The sequence below is a fragment of the Schistocerca serialis genome, chromosome 4, assembly GCF_023864345.2.
Source record: "Schistocerca serialis cubense isolate TAMUIC-IGC-003099 chromosome 4, iqSchSeri2.2, whole genome shotgun sequence".
Classification (NCBI taxonomy): domain Eukaryota; kingdom Metazoa; phylum Arthropoda; class Insecta; order Orthoptera; family Acrididae; genus Schistocerca; species Schistocerca serialis.
In genome coordinates this window covers 478,478,817-478,485,971 of record NC_064641.1, presented here as the reverse complement: position 1 = coordinate 478,485,971, position 7,155 = coordinate 478,478,817, and positions in this window count along the sequence as shown.

The window sequence follows — 7,155 nt, the reverse complement described above, 5'->3', positions numbered from 1 at the left end:
TCGTGTAGTACGTAAAGAAATATGAATGTTTTAGTTGGACCACTTTTTTTGCTTTGTGATAGATGGCTCTGTAATAGTCACAAACATATGGCTCTGAATTTTAGACGAACAGTTGGTAACAGGTAGGTTTTTTAAATTAAAATACAGAACGTAGGTTCGTTTGAACATTGTTTTCGGTTGTTCCAATGTGATACATGTACCTTTGTGAACTTATCATTTCTGAGAACGCATGCTGTTACAGCATGATTACCTGTAAATACCACATTAATGCAATACATGCTCAAAATGATATCCGTCAACATCAATGCATTTGGCCACACGCGTAACGACATTCATCTCAACAGCGAGTAGCTCGCATTCCGTAATGTTCGCACATGCATTAACAATGCGCTGATGCATGTTGTCAGGCGTTGCCGGCGGATCACCATAGCATTCTGTACAACGCCATTCTGTACAAATCCTGTAATACGAAGATCATAAACAATCGCATCGTACGTAATATGATCAGCAGTTTCTGAATTTCTGCACCGTAACTTACTACGTAACCGGTAAAGTGTGCAAGTAATAGGAAAAGGATCCTGCTGACTGTAATTCTGATAATGTTACACAGATTGAAATTATGCATCGCGTTGACTAACGTTTCCGCTGAAGGCAGAAGAAGGCTGTTTGTTCATGCTCTAAGTGCAGAACGCTGAATGCACGAAATGCGACCTATCTTTAAACATGAATTTGTCACTGACTCGGGAATCCAGGTAATCATAGGAGCTTCAGTTCAGTTTGTAATTATTTCGACACAAACACTAAACATTGATACAAGAAAGAATAAAATATTCCGTATGTGCTCCACGTGACATACAACGGTACCAAATAAGAATGAATTGAACAAAGAAGGACTTTAGATCGTTAGGAGCTCCTGGAAACATTTAGTAAACTAGTGTGGGATGTACTTAAGATGCCTGCTATCCGGATGCATTAATGAGAAACTAATTCACTAACATATGCATCGTGGGATGACTATCTGACTGAATAACGAACTTTAGGTTTGACACATATGCTTTTTTCTTTTTCACCTGAGTGGTTTGATGCTGCCCACCACGAACTCTTATCCTGAGTTAACCTGTTCAGTTTAGAGTAGCATTTGCACCCTACGTCCTCAATTTTTTGCTGGATGTATTCGCCTCCGTCTCCTATGCTGTTTTAGCTACTACAGCTCACTCTAGTACCACGGACGCACTTCTCTCTTGTCTTAACACATGTTTTTTCATGCTGGCCCTTCTTCATGTCTCTCTTCGCTGGCTCTGCGGAGAACTTCCTCATTGCTTACCTTATCAGTCCGCTTAATTTTCAACATTCGTCTGTATCACCGCCTCACAAATAATTCGATTCTCTTCTTCGGGCTTTCTCAATGTCCACTCAATGCTATGCTCCAAACGTATATTCTCAGAAATTTCTGCCTAGCATTAATTCCTATAATTGATGCCAGTAGACTTCTCTTGGTCAGGAATGCCCTCCTTGCCTGTGATAGTACATATTTTTTATGTCGTCCTTGTTTCGTCCGTCGACCAAGCGAGGTGGCGCAGTAGTTAGACACTGGACTCGCATTCGGGAGGACGACGGTTCAATCCCGCGTCCAGCCATCCTGATTTAGGTTTTCCATGATTTCCCTAAACCACTCCAGGCAAATGCCGGGATGGTTCCTCTGAAAGGGCACGGCCGACTTTCTTCCCCATCCTTCCCTAATCTGATGAGACCGATGACCTCGCTGTCTGGTCTCCTTCCCCCAACAACCCAACCTTTCGCCCGTCATAGGTTATTTTTCTTCGTCTCATTCGTGGTCACCATTTTGATGTAATTTTCTCTTATTCTCATTTCTGCTGCTTCTCATCATTACTTTCGTCTTTATTCGGCTTACTCTAGGTCCATATTCTGTACTCATTACACTGTTCATTCCATTCGACATTTCCTGTAATTCTTCTTCGCTTTCACTGTGGATAGCAAGGTCGTCAACGAAACTTATCATTGATACCCCTTCATCCTGAATTTTACTTCAACTCATGAACTTTCTTTTTTTTTCTTTTCTTCGCTGTACAGATTGCACAGTAGGCACGAAAGACTGTATCCCTGCCTCACATCTGTACTTATGCGAGCACTTAGTTCTAGCTCTTCCAATCTTATTGTTCCTTCTTGCCTACTGTCCTTGCTACTTCTTGTTATTGAAGGACTGATAGTTTGTACGTCATCACTCTCTACTCAGGAGCTTGAATAGCCGTTTGGGTGCCACAAGTCATAGCACAGGAAAGACCTGAAAATGCTGCACGCAGGTATTGTTCCAAGCACCCAAAATCCTAGCCGCACTTTCGTCAATATTAGCATGAAGATGACTATCAGAAAGCAACTTTACATAGAGAATCAGTCGTCCACAGCAAAAACGAGAAAGCAAAAGTCCGAGCCTGTCTCAGACGACCTCCCAGGTACCCAGAAACAGACTAGAAACAAGTTTCTGGGGAGGGCAACCACAGCTCAAAGACACTGTAAAAATTGAAAACAGTCAACACTCAATAACAGCTCAAATTATCATAAAAATTATAGCAATTACAAAAAATCGAGAATGATGAGGGGATTCCAAAAACCTGTATAGCTGTTTGAAAGTGCTATATTCGCAACTGCCAGTTTCACATCAGTATAGATGCATCTTCAGTTTTATCTGCTAAGAATACGAATCACTTTGTGAAATTTTATGGAATGGTAGAAATACAGAACCATAGATAGTGATGGCATTCAACGAAAAACAATGACAAGTACTAATTACGGTTATCTTTTCATGAAGTAGATGGACAATTACGGAGTCACAGAACTCGAGATGTTATCCACATTAAGAGACCAACCACAATGGTGGGCAGTCTTGATAAAATGGAGTACACCTGTGACGAAGCAAGCTGGGATATTTTTACTTCCCCTCTTATTTTGCCATCTTCCTCCTTAAAATTTATTTTTTCTCTCAACTAATTACCATTAACATACGTGAGTATAGTGTGCATTTTCATGAAAGAGGAAGGTTGGCCCACAGTTTTAAAAATATAACACCAGATCTAATTTTGTGTTTAGTTTTATGTATGTAATTGATTTTCTAATTTATTTTGACTATGCCTAGTTAGTATCATTTGTTATAAAGTGCAATTAGTAATTGTTTCGTAACTTAAATTCTGTTGTTGACTTATGAGCAAATATAAATTCCATAAAAATTATAAACATTTGGAGGAACAAATAAAGGTATTCTTAAAGGATCTATTTGGCTCTATTCGAAAACATGTTAGCAAAGCCAGCCCTTAATTAATTCCAAAGTAATTAACAGTTTTGTCAAGAGTATTGTTTGCATGACTATATAAGTTAATTTCATTATTTAAACAAATAATTCGGCTTAAGCCTTGTAGTAGAAGAAGCTGTTAAAAGTAACCAATGTTTTGATGTATTCAGTTAATTTAATGAGTTAAGTTTTAATTGTAATTTCTGTAAATTTAACTACAAACGATGTTTAGTTTCAGCCCCTATTATTGTGAGCATATGTAAGGACCCGATTTTTGGTCCCGAGACAGTCAGTCCATGGCCGAGTTTCAGACAAGGAACCTGTGTTGGTTAGAACTACAACACTGCATCAGCTTAACTGTGAAATAAGTACAACACAATTAAGCCGTGTGTTTAAACAATGACAATGTCCATTCCATATGTACCTCTTTATTCTTCAAGAACTGAGAACTATGTGGTTAGGTTTTTACTGCTCATAGATGTTCAACAGAAAACTATTGTAGCAGTATATGGATGTTCGCCTGCAAACTATTAATGAGGCTTATCGAAAGTTAAAGAACAGTGCACTGGTCACATAACTGTATAATATTGGGGAGGGGGGGGGGGGGGGGAGCGGTTCTGAACAGTAAAAGTAAACAACTGTGAAACGCATATTTGCACCTTTCAGCTACATTATTTCCAGTAGTCAGAGTAGAAATTACGAAACCAATTTTTCAGCCCGTGTAGCAACGCAGTACGTCGACACCGAGGACAATCAATGAGGAAATAAAGCATGACTGCTGAGTGAGCCAGGCCTAGAAAAATGCGGGGAAAAACAAGTAATGGACACTAAAGTGAACAGCACTAAAATGACTGAAAATTAACTAACGTCAAGGGAAAGTACGCGACCTCAGCAGTTTGGTCCTATGAGACCTTACCACGAATTTCCAATTTCCAACAACCGCACTGTGACTGTTTTAATTTATTATAGACTTGAAATTTTGTATCTGACTGACGCAACGTGTAATCAAATTGTCTGTACTTCCCTTCGAAGAAAACGTTTTCATAAACGCTGAAACCATGGTAAAGGCGTTTTAATAGAGCTTACAATTTGCAACTAATTGGTTGCCTACTTTTTCTACAAGAAGATTCCACTCCACTGTTATTGCTCCAGCCATTCAAAATTTTGAAACTGTATGAACAATGATCACGTATTATGTGGGATGGAAGTAGCAAATTTAAGTTTTCAACTCTAGGTAGACCATTGTCATTCAGAAGTGGCTTCTGAATTCTAGCGAAATTTCCGTCGCATGTTCTGTGGGAAACTAGCTACGTGTCATCGAAACGTGTTTCAATTGAGAGCTTCAAAGACAGGGAATTATTAAACCAGAAGAATGTGTCCTTCATAGTGAAAGAAAAAATTCAAATGGCTTCGAACATTATTCACTTAACACACATACATCAAAAGTTTTACATCACCACAGTTCCCAGAACTCCTGTTGCTAGACATTGACTGTGGGTATTGTATCACAGACGCAGTCCCTTTGATCGTTCAGAGATTAAACTAAACACGCCCAAAGATGTAAACAATCATTTATGAGCAGCGCCTATTACACGGGGGGTCCGACAGCCGATCAGTTCCAGTCATTCCACCAGCAAGTAGGTACACGGCTCGTGTTGTCTGTAGTTAACCATGTCTAGACGGTCAGTACTGCGGTTCGATCGCGTCCGCATTGTTACTTTGTGACAGGAAGGGCTCTCAACAAGAGAAGTACCAGGCGTCTCGGACTGAACCAATGCGATGTTGTTCGGACATGATACAGAAAGACAGGAACTGTCGATGACATGCCTCGCTCAGGCCGCCCAAGGGCAACTGCTGCAGTGGATGACCGCTGCCTATGGATTATGGCTCTGAGGAACCCTGACAGCAGCTCCACCACGTTAAATAATGCTTTTCGTGCAGCCACAGGACGTCGTGTAACGACTCAAACAGTGCGCAGTAGGCTGCATGATGCGGAACTTCACTCCCTACGCCCACGGCGAGGTCCATCTTTGCAACCACGACACCATGCAGCGCGGTACAGGTGGGCCCAACAACAAGCCGAATGGACCGCTCAAGATTGGCATCACGTTCTCTTCACCGGTAAGTTTCACATATGCCTTCAACCAGACAATCGTCGGAGATGTGTCTGCAGGCATCCCGGTCAAGCTGAATGCCTTAGACACACTGTCCAGCGAGTGCAGCAAGGTGGAGGTTCCCTGCTGTTTTGGGGTGGAATTATGTGGGGCCGACGTAAATCGCTGGTGGTCATGGGAAGGCGCCTTAACGGCTGTGCGATACGTGAATGCCATCCTTTGACCGATAGTACAACCATATCGGCAGCATATTGACGAGGAATCCGTGTTCGTGGATGACAATTCGTGCCCCCATCGTGCACGTCTTGTGAATGACTTCCTTTAGGATAACGACTTCGCTCGACTAGAGTGGGTAGCATGTTCTCCAGGCATGAACCCTATCGTACGTGCCTGGGATAGATTGAAAAGGACTGTTTATGGCTGACGTGACCCACCAACCACTCTGAGGGATCTACACCTGAATCGCCGTTGAGGAGTAGGGCAATCTGGACCAGTAGCGTCTTGATGAACTTGTGGATAGCATGCCACGATGAATACTGACATGCATCAATGCAAGAGGACGTGCTACTGGGTATTAGAGGTACCAGCGTGTACAGCAATCTGGGTAACCATCTCTGAAGGTCTCCCTGTATGGTGGTACAACATGCACTGTGAGGTTTTGATGCGCAATAAAAGTGGCGGATATGATGTTTTTGTTGATCTCTATTCCAATTTTCTGTACAAGTTCCGGAACTCTCGAAACCGAGGTGATGCAAAACTTTTTTTGGTGTGTGTATAAAGCCTACGTGTTATTTATTATTAATGTTAAGTGTGACTACAGCATTAGCATGCTGACTTTGTTTATCTCTTGCTTCTGTACTCTGGCAGTACGAAACAGAATCTGTGCAAGGTGAATGAGCATCTGTCTTCACGTATTTGTGTTCTGTCCTTTCACGTTCCCACTTCCTTCCGTCCACTCCGTTCGAATGATACAACAAGCCAAAGGGAGCATTTCATAATTTGCTACAGCGCAATCAAAAAATTGTTCAAATGGCTCTGAGCACTATGGGATTCAACATCTGAGGTCATCACTCCTCTAGAACTTAGAACTACTTAAACCTAACTAACCTAAGGACATACATCCATGCCCGAGGCAGGATTCGAACCTGCCTAGAACCGCTCGGACACTGCGGCCGACCCAGTGCAGTCAGAGTGTTTGATACTAGCTGGTGTGGTCTGGTGTATTATTGCCAACATCTTGGTAGGCAATACCGGGACCAAAGAAGGTACTCTGATGGCGTCGTCGAAACACCGCTTTTGCATACATAGTAGAGTGCAGTTGGTACCTGTCCCCGTACCCTAAGCCTGGTCCGAACGTTACGTCAGTGAGAGCAGCGCGGCTGTTTTTTCCAGCTGGGCAGGTATGGTGTGGATGCTTCCAGTAAGCGCTCGCTTCATTTCCGGACAAAGGTCCGCGGCCGTCATGTAGCCTCCTCGAAGTTTAAGTGCCAAATTGTATACTTGGTATGGATCATGTTAGTTACTGCACGTTCGAGTACGTTATGATATGTTTCGAGTGAAAATACGTGTGAAGTTTCGTATTTTTGAGTAGTTTCCTATGTGAATTATTTCCTGCTATTGTGACTGTCAGCCAACCACATGGGTCTTTAACATTCTTTCACTACGGTATGAGCTTAATACAAGTAGGGTGTGAAATTCTGTTGTTCTCAGATAGTTTTCTTTATGAGCCATACTTTA